A 14,896-nucleotide genomic window follows, 5' to 3' on the forward strand; every position below is an offset into this window, starting at 1 on the left:
TGGTGGATGTTCTCGGGGGACTTAAGGCTAGTCATGCCTTGTGGCTGGCAGGAGCAGAGCCCGAAGTAGAGGGCAGAGGGCAGGGAAGGAACACAAGTAGGAGCATGTGGAGCCCAAATGCCAGCTCCATCACAAGATGAGGACAAGCCCTGTGCTGAGAGCACCCAGGAGAAGCAGAACTTCATTCTAACGGGGTGAGGAGATGCTTCAGCTCCCCATGATCTCCATCAGCCCCACAGAGCCAACCCAAATAAACACACAGTCTAAGTAAAGGCAGTGAATAAGTTGTGCAGAGCTTTTAGACAAATTTCCTAGAGGCCCCGCCACCCCACCCACCAAATACAGTGCTGCCCTGGAACTTTCCTATAGAAATTCTGGAGTCTCTGCTATGAGGGATAATGGATGGCTTCTGGGAAGAGGTGACAAGGAGTAGGCCCTGAGAGGTGAGCAGGAGTCTTCAGACATAGGGAACGGCATGCGCAAATGCATGGAGGCCAGAGCAGGTAGGGCACTTTGGGGGCAGTGAGAAGACCAGTGTGGCTGGCACGTGGGGCATATGAAGAGGGGTGGAAAAGGCTGAAGACCTCAAATGCCAGGGTAAGACCTTTTAAATTTATATGTTCTAAGCCAGTTTTTTGCCCTGCATTCCTTAGCAGCGAAATCCTTCTGAGAAAAGGACATCTTACATCAATCTCTCCTTATAAAATGAATAATAATGGCTAAGATTTATCGACTACTTTCTATGTGCCTTACGTAGATTGATTCCCTAAATTCTCACAGCATCCCTCCTTGGCAGGCAGTATTTGCCATACCTAGTTTTGGTCTGGTAAGAGGGGGGAGGTAGGCTTTGAACCCAGACACCCCAGTGTCAGAGCCCTCTGTGCTCTGGACTCACCATCTTTGTTTGAGGTGGGGCTAGGTGCTGGTGCTCTGCTTGCTCAGTCTCCCCTTATCCCCACAGTGGGCCACCAGGTTCCCCCACATGACACAGTGGCTCCAGGGAGAAGAGGTTGAACCCATTGTTCTGATCTACCCCCCCGGGGTTTGGAAGCTGGTGCTCTGCTTGCTCAGTCTCCCCTTATCCCCACAGTGGGCCACCAGGTTCCCCCACATGACACAGTGGCTCCAGGGAGAAGAGGTTGAACCCATTGTTCTGATCTACCCCCCCGGGGTTTGGAAGGAGGGACTTAATCACAGCTTAGCACTGCGTGGAGAGAGAAGGATGGGAGAGGGAGGAGGTCTGGACCAGGTGGAGGCAAGAGACAGAGCTGGGGCAGAGTCCTGATGGCCTCTTTACAGCTGGAGGTCAGGGGATCCTGCTTCTAAGCCAGCCACTGCTGACTCTGGTCCTGAATGAACAAGCCTCTGCACCTCTCTGGGTTGTGTTTCCCAGTTGTATCATGGCGGGCTTGGACTAGGTCAGTGGTTTCCTACTGTTGCAGCACTAATATTCAAACATTGGTCGGTGGAAGTCCATTACATAAAGCTGACAGGAGTGACTATTATAAACGTATGTTTAAGTTCAAACGTACAAGCACTACTTATTATAAAATCAGCCAATGAGAATAATGAAGCTATTTCAATAACTTAAACAATTTGAAGTTGGGCATTATAAATAATAGTTGCAATTTGGTATCAGCATCAATATCCAATTTATTTCAGTATTTAGATTTGGTTTCACTGTATTATTAAAATCCTGATCCAGCCCAAAAAACAGTTGCATATGCTAACAGATTTTCAAAATACTTTACTTTCCATTCTCAAAACATTCTCCAGTTAAGCTGGTCCAGGAACTTCAAGAGGATTAATAGGCAATTATTTTGTTTCAGGATTGAATTATTAATAATACCTAAGTGCAACTCTCATTGCTTAAGCTGTATTACATTTGGAGGGAGATGATGAGTAGGTTTGTTAGTTTAAATATTCATTGTTTGGCAGAAAAATACTTTTCAGATGTAGCTTGAAGGATGTTCAGTGTTGTCATTTAAGAAGATCTCATGCCTCAGTGCCCGTCTCTGACAGCTCTACACTCAAACTTTCTGAACAGTCAAATTTACTTTGTTTTGTCTGTGAAGTCCAAACTTCAGGATGCAACTTTATGCTAAACACGTTATCCAGAATTGTAATAAGAGTAACCGTGGGACCCTACATTGCCAAACTGAGCCCATTGGAGTTAATGGAAGTCATACAAGAAGTGCCCAGACTTACTCTGAGCACTAAAAGAGTTTTCCCCATACGATAGTATCAAGACTTCTGGCACTTTTACCCATTCCCCAGTTAGCACCAAGTCCTTCTGTGGTGTCAGGAGCAGGCCACTAACTGAGCTGGTATTTAATTGAGTGCTTCACCTGAGTCACCTAGGAGTGGGCTCACAGGACTTGAGAGCTCATATCCAGGCCTGAATTACTGGGCAGGAGGCGGCAGTGCAGGTGAGTCAGGTGAGCAGCCTTTCCAAGCAACGGAGCTTCTCCTCAGAATCCACAGGGAGGCCCAGGCTACAGAATCTTTATCCCGAGGTCCCCAGGGAATCGCACTGTGCAGCATGTTGGCAGCCTTTGTGGGCTAAACTTTGGATGCCTACACAGCATTTTTGCTTTAAGATTTAAAATAATTAAAAATATATATTTAGACAATGCTTGGGGAAGTTACTATCGGTCTTCTTGGGATCCTACTCGGCTCCCCAAATTCCAGTTTGGAAACTATAAGTCTAGGCAGTGTCTCAGGGATCTCGTGGGTGGACATCTGAGGGTCATCCAGCCCTTGCTGGGCACCGGTGTTACCAATGATTGATTCTATTTTATCCTCCCATCACCCGACCCCAGATGTTTCCAGGAGTAGAAAACCAAGCCCTCCTGGTCTCCCCCAACCCCCAGCCTGTGGGATTCCCTTCTAGGAAAGTCATTACTGCCTCTCTTGGTCGTCTGCCAGCTCTAAAGTGTCTTTTTAATTGCATCTAATTTGGCCTCATCTCATTAAATCCTTAATTTAAACCGCAGCGATCCCTCCAGCTCTGGCTGCCTAATGACAAAGGGGCCCGCATGCCCTTCCCCCTTCAGCACAGCTCCCTGTCAGGGCTGCTCTCATTTCCAGGTGGTCTCTCTGGGAGGCTTCTGACAAGTGGCTGTCGTCCTCGCCATGCTGGGTGTGGAGCAGAGCCAAGAGGGCTTCCCGGGAGCAGTAATTACCGATAAAGAGCCTCAACCCTCCACCCCACTGGTGCCCTGCACACAAAGTCGTTGCAGCAACAGCATCCAATTCTCGTGGTGTAGGAATGGGAGCATGGTGAGGAGAAGCACCTAGATTAAACAATAATAACCGCATGGTAATTACAGTAGCCACCGTCAAGTGCAGGACATCATCGGCACCAGGGAAGGTGTCTCTGGCCTTATGCTGAGGGTGAGGAAATTCAAGCTTGTAAATGGAAAGTGACAGGCCTTGGGTTATAAATGCAGATTTGTCTGGCCTGGAAGGGAGGACACTTCTGTCTCCCCCAGTCCAACCTCATCTCCTGCCAAACTCACCCTTGTCACTCCTCCTTAGCCACCTAACCATCTCAGTGTTCCTAGAACATGCTAGCACTCCTACCCCAGGGCCTTTGCACTTACTGTCCCCTCTTTCTGGAATGCTTTCTCCCCTACAGTTTAACTGACTCACTTCCTCTTTCCATTAGATGTCAGCTCAAACCTGCTCTCTTCTGAGAAACCTATCTTGACATCCACCATCATTGTCTGTGCCCTCACCCTGTTTGGTTTTGTGTTTTTGTTTTGTTTGTTATTGCTGGTAGCACTTATTACTAGCTTTTACTAAATTATATATTTATCTTTGAAAAATGAAACACTGTAAGAGCAGAGAATGTTTCTATCCTCTTCACTGTTGTGTGCCTAGTATCTAGAACACTGTCTGGCACAGCTATGTCTTCAAGAAGGAGAGAACAGCTCTTAGCCCAGTCTGTGAGCCTCCTGGCCCACTTATGGTCACTGCCAGATGCCCTGTGGCCACTGAGCCTGGATGCTGATGAGGCACAGTTCCAGCCTTTTTGGTGGTACTCAGCCATTCCTCTCCGAAGCCTGCCACCTCCCCTGGCACTGCAGGGAACTGGGGGTCTGACCCTGGCTTCTCACTGGCCTTCTGGGGAATCTTCCTTCTCATAGGCCAGCTCCTCTCTCCTTTCTTCCCTTTCAGGAACCCCTCAAGCAGCTCAGGTTTTTGGAAAGCAAAGGCCAAGAAAGAACTGATGCCTGCCAGCAGCTCCTCCAGAGTCAACGAAGAGCAGCTAGTTCCTTCTTGGAACCGGGAGGGAAAATACAGTTAGAAGAAATACAGATATACAAATATTTAATGTTTATCTGCCAGAAGCATGCATATATAATTTAAAAAAATAAAATCACAAGCCTCTGCCTAATTCCAGTGACAATGCAGAGTGAGCCCCTTTCCTTCCCAAGGCTGGGTGAACACTCAGGAAATCCATCATCTTTTTTTGATCTTCCCCTGCTGTGGGGAAGCAGAAACTGGGCCCCCCTCCCCTGCAGGCTGATGAAGAGGCAGGTAATGAGTATCCGGGCAGCAGACTCGATTTCACACTTATTCCTGATAATTGGTCACCCCCTTCAAGAGCAGGTGGGTCCTGATGCAGTAGTTGGCAGGGGACAGGGCCAGTCCCGAGGGAATAGAAAGGTGTTAATTGCTCTTTCCCCTCCCCTAGGTAGATCCCTATTAAGAAGGGAGTTTTAGAGCTATGGGATGTCCAGGAGAGGCCTGGAGGATGCAAAGGGCAAAGTGTTAGCACTTCCTTATGTTACTGCAAAGAGGGTAAGGTTCATGGCCAGTCCTAAGAACCTGCTGAGCTCCGCTAGCTGGTGAGAGGCAGAGCTGGGACTTGGAGACCAGGGCTGTGAGAGCAGAGCAGGGATTTAGAAACCAGAGCTGCCAGAGCCCAAAGCTTGTGGCTCAAGTACTCTGGTGTCCTGTTTCTTGTTGAATGGAACCATTTGGAGGGAGGGATCTAGCTCAGGTGACTCTCAGACCCAGACCGTGGCCATCCTGAAGAAAGGACTTAGAGATAAGACACCTCTCTTAGTTAGGGGCACCGGCTCTGCCCTCCACCCAGTCACCCAAGCCGGAGTCCTAGGAGTCGTCTAAAACTTCTCCTTTCCTTCACGTCCTCTGCCCCATGAGCCCTGTCCCTGCCAATATTGTATTCAGGCCTGCTCATCTCATCAGGATCTCCATAGCAGCTTTCTTGCTCATGTCTCTGACCTCGGTTTACCCCCTCCTCTTGGTCACCTACCTTGTAGCCAGAATAATCTTTATGAAATTCAAGTCTGATCTGTCTGCTCCCTAGTCTAAAACCCTTCTGTGGTTTTGTGTCATGGAAGCATGGCATATGAGGCCTTCCTTATTCCGGCCTCTGCCTCTCTCCTGTCTCAGCCGATTATTTCCAAACATGGTGTTCTCCAGACATACTACACCATCTCCCACCTCCAGGCCTTCGCTGCTATTGTTCTTATTACCTGGAGTATTCTTCGCCTTGCGCCAGAAGTCCAAATCCTACTCATGCTTCAAGGACCACGCCTTCTTCTTCTTCTTTTTTTTTTTTAAATTGAAGTATAGTTGATTTACAACATTGTGTAAGTTTCAGGTGTACAGCATAGTAATTCAGCTTGGGGTTTTTTTTTTTTTTTGCAGATTATATTCCATTATAGGTTATTACACATCATTCTTATACACAAGGTATTGTGTGTAATTCCCAGCGCTATACAGTAAATCCTTGTTACTTATCTGTTTTTTGTATGGTAGTTTGTATCTTTTATTTTTATTTATTTATTTATTTATTTTTGCGGTACACGGGCCTGTCACTGCTGTGGCCTCTCCCGTTGAGGAGCACAGGCTCCGGATGCGCAGGCTCAGCGGCCATGGCTCACGGGCCCAGCCGCTCCGTGGCATGTGGGATCCTCCCGGACCGGGGCACGAACCCGTGTCCCCTGCATCGGCAGGCAGACTCTCAACCACCGCGCCACCAGGGAAGCCCGGTAGTTTGTATCTTTTAATCCCATGCTCCTGATTTGTCCCTCCTCTCCTCTCTCTCCCCATAAATTTGTTTTCTATGTATTTTGAGTCTGTTTCTGTTTTGTATATACATTTATTTGTATTATTCTTTAAATTCCATGTATAAGTGATATCATACAGTCTTTGTCTCACTCTGTTTCACTTATTTCACTAAGCATAATATTCTCTAGGTCCATCCATGTTGCTACAAATGGCAATATTTCATTCTTTTTTTTTGAATTTTATTTATTTTTTTATACAGCACGTTCTTATTAGTTATCCATTGTATACATATTCATTCTTTTTTATGGCTGAGTAATAGTCCATTGTATATATACCACATCTTTTTTTTCCCATCATTTTTAATATTATGGATTTTTTTGGTTAATTTATTTATTAACATCTTTATTGGAGTATAATTGCTTTACAGTGGTGTGTTAGTTTCTGCTGTATAACAAAGTGAATCAGCTATACATATACATATATCCCCATATCTCCTCCCTCTTGCTTCTCACTCCCACCCTCCCTATCCCACCCCTCTAGGTGGTCACAAAGCACTGAGCTGATCTCCCTGTGCTATGTGGCTGCTTCCCACTAGCTATCTGTTTTACATTTGGTAGTGTATATATGTCCAAGCCACACTCTCACTTCGTCCCAGCTTACCCTTCCCCCTCCCTGTGTCCTCGAGTGCATTCTCTGCATCTGCATATTTATTCCTGTCCTGCCCCTAGGTTCTTCAGAACCAATTTTTTTTTTTTTTTAGATTCCATATATATGTGTTAACATACGGTATTTGTTTTTCTCTTTCTGACTTACTTCACTCTGCATGACAGACTCTAGGTCCATCCACCTCACTACAGATAACTCAATTTAGTTTCTTTTTATGGCTGAGTAATATTCCATTGTATATATGTGCCACATTTTCTTTATCCATTCATCTGTCAATAGACACTTAGGTTGCTTCCATGTCCTGGCTATTGTAAATAGAGGTGCAATGAACATTGTGGTACATGACTTTTTTTTTTTTTTTTTAACATCTTTATTGGGGTATAATTGCTTTACAATGGTGTGTTAGTTTCTGCTTTATAACAAAGTGAATCAGTTATACATATGCATATGTTCCCATATGTCTTCCCTCTTGCGTCTCCCTCCCTCCCACCCTCCCTATCCCACCCCTCCAGGCTGTCACAAAGCACCGAGCCAATATCCCTGTGCCATGCGGCTGCTTCCCACTAGCTATCTACCTTACTACGTTTGTTAGTGTGTATATGTCCATGACTCTCTCTCGCCCTGCATGACTCTTTTTTGAATTATGGTTTTCTCAGGGTATATGCCGAGCAGTGGGATTCCTGGGTCATATGGTAGTTCTATTTTTAGTTTTTTAAGGAACCTCCATACTGTTCTCCATAGTGGCTGTATCAATTTACATTCCCACCAACAGTGCCAGAGGGTTCCCTTTTCTCCACACCCTCTCCAGCATTTATTGTTTGTAGATTTTTTGATGATGGCCATTCTGACTGGTGTGAGATGATATCTCATTGTAGTTTTGATTTGCATTTCTCTAATGATTAGTGATGTTGAGCATCCTTTCATGTGTTTGTTGGCAATCTGTATATCTTTTTTGGAGAAATGTCTATTTATGTCTTCTGCCCATTTTTGGATTGGGTTGTTTGTTTTTTGATATTGAGCTGCATGAGCTGCTTGTAAATTTTGGAGATTAATCCTTTGTCAGCTGCTTCGTTTGCAAATATTTTCTCCCATTCTGAGGGCTGTCTTTTCGTCTTGTTTATGGTTTCCTTTGCTGTGCAAAAGCTTTGAAGTTTCATTAGGTCCCATTTGTTTATTTTTGTTTTTATTTCCATTTCTCTAGGAGGTGGGTCAAAAAGGATCTTGCTGTGACTTATGTCATAGAGTGTTCTGCCTATGTTTTCCTCTAAGGGTTTTATAGTTTCTGGCCTTACATTTAGGTCTTTAATCCATTTTGAGTTTATTTTTGATACCACATCTTTTTAAGCCAATTGTCTGTTGACAGGCACTTGGGTTGTTTCCATGTCTTTCTTAGCTACTGTAAATAGTGCTGCTATGAACATTGGGGTGCATGTATCTTTTCAAATTAGAGTTTTCTTTTTTTTCTGGATATGTACCCAGGAGTGGAATTGCTGCATTGTATGGTAGTTCTATTTTTAGTCTTTAAAGGAAACTTCATACTGTTTGTCATAGTGGCTGCACTAATTTGTATTCCCACCAACAGTGTACGAGGGTTCCCAAGAACCACTTCTAATGGAACCCTTAAGTCTTCCTGGGAAAAGTGACTCCTAGTCTTCTTTTTATTCCAGCCTTGAGACTTTTATGTCTGTAGTGGGTAGAATAATGACCCCCCCCCACCTCCATGCTTGCCACAAGATGTCCAGGTCCCAATCCCTGAAATTTGTGCATATATTACCTTACATGGCAAAAGGGACTTTGCAGATGTGATTTAGTTAAGGCTATTGAGGTGGGAAGAATATCTTGGATTATCTAGGTGGGTCCAATTACTCATTTTTTTTTAAAGGACTTTTTAAAAAATATATTTTTTATTTATTTTATTTTTGGCTGCGTTGGATCTTTGTTGCAGCCTGCGTTGCAGGCTTTCTCTAGTTGCGGCGAGTGGGGGCTACTCTTTGTTGCGGTGTGCAGGCTTCTCACTGCAGTGGCTTCTCTTGTTGTGGAGCACAGGCTCTAGGTGTGTGGGCTTCCGTAGTTGTGGCTCGCAGGCTCTAGAGCAGAGGCTCAGTAGTTGTGGCGCATGGGCTTACTTGCTGTGCGGCATGTGGGATCTTCCTGGACCAGGGCTCGAACCTGTGTCCCCTGCATTGGCAAGTGGATTCTTAACCACTGCACCACCAGGGAAGCCCTGCTCATGGTTTTTATAAGAAGGAGGCAGAAGTGTGAAAGACAGAAAAGGAATGTGACAATGGATGCAGAGGTCAAGTGATGTGGGGCCATGGCCAAGGAATGCAGGCAGCCTCTAGAAGCTAGAAAAGGCAGATAATTGAATTCTCCCCTACAGCCTCCAGAAAGGACCACAGTCCTCCTAATATTTTGATTTTAGTCCATTGAGACCCATATTGGGTTTCTGACCTCTAGAACTATAAGATAATGTATTCGTATTGCTTTCAGTCACTAAGTTTGTAGTGATTTGTGACAGCAGCCATTGGAAACTAGTACAGCATTGTACTAGAGGTGATTGTTCATGTGTCTGTGAGTCCCTGGATACAAAGGACAAAGGACAAAGCATGAGGCTGGTCCTTCCGTCTGTCTCTAACTCCCAGTACAAGGTCTGCCACAGCAATGATGCTTAGCAAACATGGGATGAATGAATGAGTGAGTGAGTGAGATACTTCCTTCCCCTGGTACCAGCAGACCCACTGTGGATATCAGGCGTTTGAGAGTTCTTGGGCTGAAATGAAATGGAATTGATTTCCTTTCATACCCAGAAAGCATGGTTCCCTATTCCCCACCCTGCCATGTCCATAAAGATAAGTTACGTTGCCTCAAAGACATCCTCCCTTGGGCTATGAGATCACTTAGCCTTCCTGGCCCGGGATCACTTCTAGTAACTCTCATGTACATCAACAAGGTTGTTAGGCTCTGAGGCTCATGGAATATCAGGGCTATAGGAGCCTCTACAATTGACTCATCTCATCTCCTCATTTATAGATGGGGTGACTGAGGCTCAGAGAGGGAAGGAGCTAAAGTGGTCAAATTGTGGTCCTGTAGGGCCAGGAGGAGAATCCAGCCCATGCCTCTTTCACCCACCCCTCCTGAGGACCCAGATACTAGTATTGATACCCCCATTTTACAGATGAAGAAATGGAGGCACAGAGAAGTTAGGTTACTCGCCCATGATCAACTAGTTGGTGGTGCTGATTTAAATTGAGTCTAGTTCCAGAGTCTCTCCTCTTCTTCTCTGCAGTATACTGATGGATGGGGAAACTGACATGCAGGCAGTGGTGGCTCGAGAGAAAGCAAGTTACGGCTTAAGTTCAAATCAGAGCCCTCTAAACCCACAAGGTGGGAAGTGCCTGGGCTGAGAGGAGGCCTTGGGAGTTTGCCTTCTTCAATTAGGCTGTTTGCTTCTCTGAGTCCAGGGGATAATTTAACTAATGGTGCTGGTTTTCTGACACTATCGATCGGTCAAGATTAAATATGTTTGTCACAGTCAAGTAAACTAATCACTTTATTGCATTTCAAGTACTAATTTCATCAGATAGATGTAGGGGGGGTGACCTGGGGGACGTGCAGAGAGATGAGCATGTGCACAGATCGGGGTGGGCAACAGCATAGTCGATGCAGCTGACCTGCCTGAAGGTATTTGGAATACTGGGTTTTCTGAATGCCTGCAGCCATGCTGCTCAGACAAGAGGAATCTGCATTTTCCTCGACCTCCTCCCTCACTGTTCCAGGGCCCTCCTGAAATTTCTCAGGAGAGGCAATTTCTCAAGCATTATTGGAAAATGGTAGATGTTTCCAAATAACTATCCTAAATCACCCCCTAGCCACTACTCCCAAAGCCACTCTAACATTGCTGGATGCAAATGCTGCCTCTCTGAGCCATTTAGCCATTCCAAGAACTACCAATTCACGGCAAAACCTGAAAATGAACTAATCAATCTTTTGGGTTTGGAAAGGCTTTGCCATTTCCATGTACATAGGACAAGAAGATCCGGGGATTATTAAATCATCCCCTGGCCCTGATGCAATTGAGTAAACCTCCTTCCTCGTGAGACAGGGTGTATATATATACACATATACACACACGTGCATGCAAGTGCACACACGTGCATGGACACACAAATACACATACACATAAATGCACATGCATACACATACACACCCATATAGCATACACATATACCTGTAATGCACACCCCAGAGATGCATGCTCATGCACACACAGGTACACACACTCACAAGGTTCAGAAGTTCTCAAGGGACAAGATGTTTTCTTAACACAGGAGACTTGTTTGTCCCCTGCATGTAGAAGCACGAGAGATGACTTGACTGGATGACTGAAGATGAGGCCAATTTCTGTAATTCTGGACACAAGCCCTCCACCGCATCTCTTCTCTTTTTGCCATATTTAATCACATCAAACACAGGCCATCAATTGTAGTCCCTGCAGCCAAAGAAAGTCAGGTATCTCTCTTCTACACTTGGGTTTCTGAGGCTCAGTCCTGTGGTGATGAGATGAGGGGCGGCTGGTTTCCAGCTGACCCCCCAGGCGCTGAGAAGTAACCCACCACAGTCTTCATGAGCACGCATTTAAACGGAACAGCCTCAATAAAAAGAGTCCTTTCCAGAGGAAAACACGTGCTTCTGCTCAAAAGAGCCTTCTGTAGCTGCCCACAGAGCCCCTCAGGCTGTCTGGACGTGTTTAGCCAGAGCCCCCTCACCAGAGGATCGGTTCTTTCTCATATCTATACAGCTTTCAGCAGCATCTCTGGGAGCACGTAGGGCTTTGGAATTTACCATCCTTATTCTATAGATGTGAAAACTGAATCCCAAAGAGGGAAGGAGGCTCGCTAAGGGCATCCAGACAATCAGTAGTGAATTGGAACTGGAGTTTGGGTTTCTGACTCCAAGACTGGCACTTTGTAAATCTCTGGGCAAACTCTGCCCAAGCTTTCAGAGCCTTGTAAAGCTCCCCCTTTATCAGGTCCCTGTTCTGTGTCCATCGCTGGACTTCCTGACTGCTGTTATGCCCTTAAGCAGAAGTCCCCAAACACTCTTCAGTATGGGCTGCTCTTTCCAGTGATCTTCAGGCCTGATAATCAAGACAAAGGCTATCTGTGGGGCTGGGTTGAGTGGGCCAAGACCTGTGTTCTTGCCAGGGAAACTCTATTTTTAGAAGCGTATTTTTGTGACTTAGAATCTGTGAGATCTGGGGGCTTTCCTGGGGAGCTTGTTCAAGCTCTTGGAGATACATCTTTCCCTAGGAATCTTACTGGGTTAAACAAGACAGAAAAAAATAAGTGGTGGCTCCCCAGTGGAAACATTGAAAGTCAGAGCAACAAGAAACAGATTTGTTGAACATTCTGAGTCTTTGAGCATCATTAAAACCTGAGAGCTGTGTGTTGAGTGGGTAACCTTTAGTCTTTTTCCATGCTGTGTAACTCCAGATGTTTTACTCCCTAAAAAGAGTGTTTTTCTACATGATAGAGTACCCAATTTGCAAAAAGTAACCTGGTACCCAGCCCGAGCCAACAAAACATCGGCAGTGTGCCAACCTCCAACACGTTTGTTAAAAGCCAGACCTAGGAAATGTTGCAGGCATGGGTTTTGAGGCCTGATGGATTTGGAATCAGGAGGCCTGGGCTCTAGCCTCTGCTTTACCTTCAGCTTGTCAAGAGAGTTGCCTGAGGCCCACAGAGCATGAGGCAGAGCGAGTGTTGAACACCCAGCCGTGTTCCCTTTGAACAAAGAATCAAATCCAACAAGATCAACATGCTCATCTGAATACAGGCTGGGAATAGGGAGAAAGCATGTATGTAGTAGTCATGTCCAAAATAGCTCCTGGTCAGGGTGTCAGGTAAGGAAGTGTTCCCTTTCCATTGTCTTCTTCTCTATGTGGATTCCTGGGAGCTACAAGGCTATGAGATGGCCACAGTCCTACAGGGGGGTTCTGGGGGCACAGTGGAGTCCTCTGGCAGACTGGCATTGACGTTTCAGGAGGGGTTCATCAGTGCTGTCTCTTCAGCTCTCATCAGGATCGCCACCAAGTCCTCTTCTCTGGTGTTGGCCTCTGGCCCTCTGTCATGTGTACTATTGACCACTTCCTGAGTCCCTGTCCTTCCTTGGTCCCCAGGATCCCACAGTTTCCAGGTGTCCCCTCTCTGGCAGTTCCCTCTCTGCATCTGCAGTTACCTTTCTCCCAGCCTGTTCCTTGAAGGTTGGTGCTCTCCAGGACCATCTTCTTGTTGCCTATCTATCTATCTATCTATCATCTGTCTACACCCTGAGTCATCGCACCCAATTCCACAGCTTCCATCACCCCCACGTATGTGCTCATGAATCTCCAGAGCTCCAGACTTATCCATCTGCCTGTCTACGTAACTTCTCCATTTGATGCTCCACAGGGATTTTTCTCAAAAAATGAGTCCAGAAACAGGCAGTGTTTGGTATTGACTCAGCCATTCAAGCATTTCAGAACTGAGGTTTTTGTGGTTCTCTTGACCTTTTCCTTATGGTTGCATGAAGACAGCTATAGCGCCAGCCATCCCAAGTGCATTCTACACAGGAAGAAAGACATGGAGAATGGCAAAGGGGCTTCCAGGGAAGTCCACCAGCAGCTTCCACTTACATCTCCTTGAATGCTCCAGGATATGTAGGGTGGCAGAGTGTCCTATCTGTATATAGTTTTAGTTGGCATGCTGCCATTCCCATTGTGGGAACAATAAGGAACAAGAAGAGGCCTCTCCCCAGACCTCTACCCTGACGGAATCAGGCTTCTCCCCACAACCCCTAAGCTGCACTCTCATTTCTCTCTGTCCTTCTGATGGATCCTCATCCACAGTCAGAATGATCTTTCTAACATGATCCTCTGGTCAAATCACCTTCACCAGCACCTTCACCAGTGGTCTGCCCCATTCTGGATGTCCCTAGGTAAGACTCACTGGCCTGTAGTGTAAAATTCTTGGCCTGGCATTTAAGATCCTAGAGAATTGTGTTATCTTCAAAAACTGAAAGTTCTGTTTCTTTGCTGCAGTGTTCCTGGTGGATTTCAGACAAGTGCTGCCATCCTTGAGGGGGAAAGTGGCTGATAACAGAGGATTTACAAAAAGAAACACATTAGCTGTGGCCTGCCCAGATAATGAATAGAGGAGAAGGTTATCTATCTCAATGATTTATATTGTTACGGTTTCTTCCATAGACCAAAGTGGGACTGTCTTTACATCTCCTGCCCTCCACATTTGATGCAGCAAGGAAATCACATTTTTCATGAACCATGGGAATTACTGAACGGTAGTGGTTTTATTTGTTAATGATTGAACTTGGCCATTTCTTCTACCAGGGGCTGAGTCCTGCTGTTATGCACAACTTCTCATCCAGAGAGACACCATGGAGAATAAATCAGGAGCAGGACTCAGTGTGACAGCCACAGTCTGGCAGGCCCTGGGGTTTGGGGGCTAATGGGGTCTCAAGGCAGGGAGGAACTACTGCCAGCCAGGCTGGGGAAGAGAGGTATTGTTGAGACATTGAAAAATGAATGGAAAAATTTTGCCACTTCCTAAAACCGATGTCAGTGGGTGAATCATAGATCGTGCAGGGGGGCTTCCCTGGTGGCACAGTGGTTGAGAGTCCACCTGCCGATGCAGGGGACACGGGTTCGTGCCCCGGTCCGGGAGGATCCCACGTGCCGCAGAGCGGCTGGGCCCGTGAGCCACGGCCGCTGAGCCTGCGCATCCGGAGCCTGTGCTCCGCAACGGGAGAGGCCACAGCAGTGAGAGGCCCGCGTACTGCAAAAACAAAAAACAAAATAAGGAACAATAGATCGTGCAGGGACTATGAGAGCTGGCAAGGCCTCCATGATTGGTGAGCTCTGGGCTGTGGCTAGGTTTTATGGGGGTCTATGAACCCATGAAATTGTATGTAATTTTTCAGTGCATATGTGCATTTCCCTGGGGTTTTATAGCTTTCATCATAGCTTTCATCAGTAGCTTTCATCAGTTCTCAAAGATTAAGAACCACTGGTCTGGTTCACCCCACTCAGCATACAGAGGAGAAAACTATGGAGTCCTTGTAGGAGAAGGGACCAGTTGAGTTCCCCTAGTGAGAAAGGGGCAGAACTGGAGTTAGGAATTAGGAGACC

This window comes from Orcinus orca, chromosome 6, assembly GCF_937001465.1.
Source record: "Orcinus orca chromosome 6, mOrcOrc1.1, whole genome shotgun sequence".
Classification (NCBI taxonomy): domain Eukaryota; kingdom Metazoa; phylum Chordata; class Mammalia; order Artiodactyla; family Delphinidae; genus Orcinus; species Orcinus orca.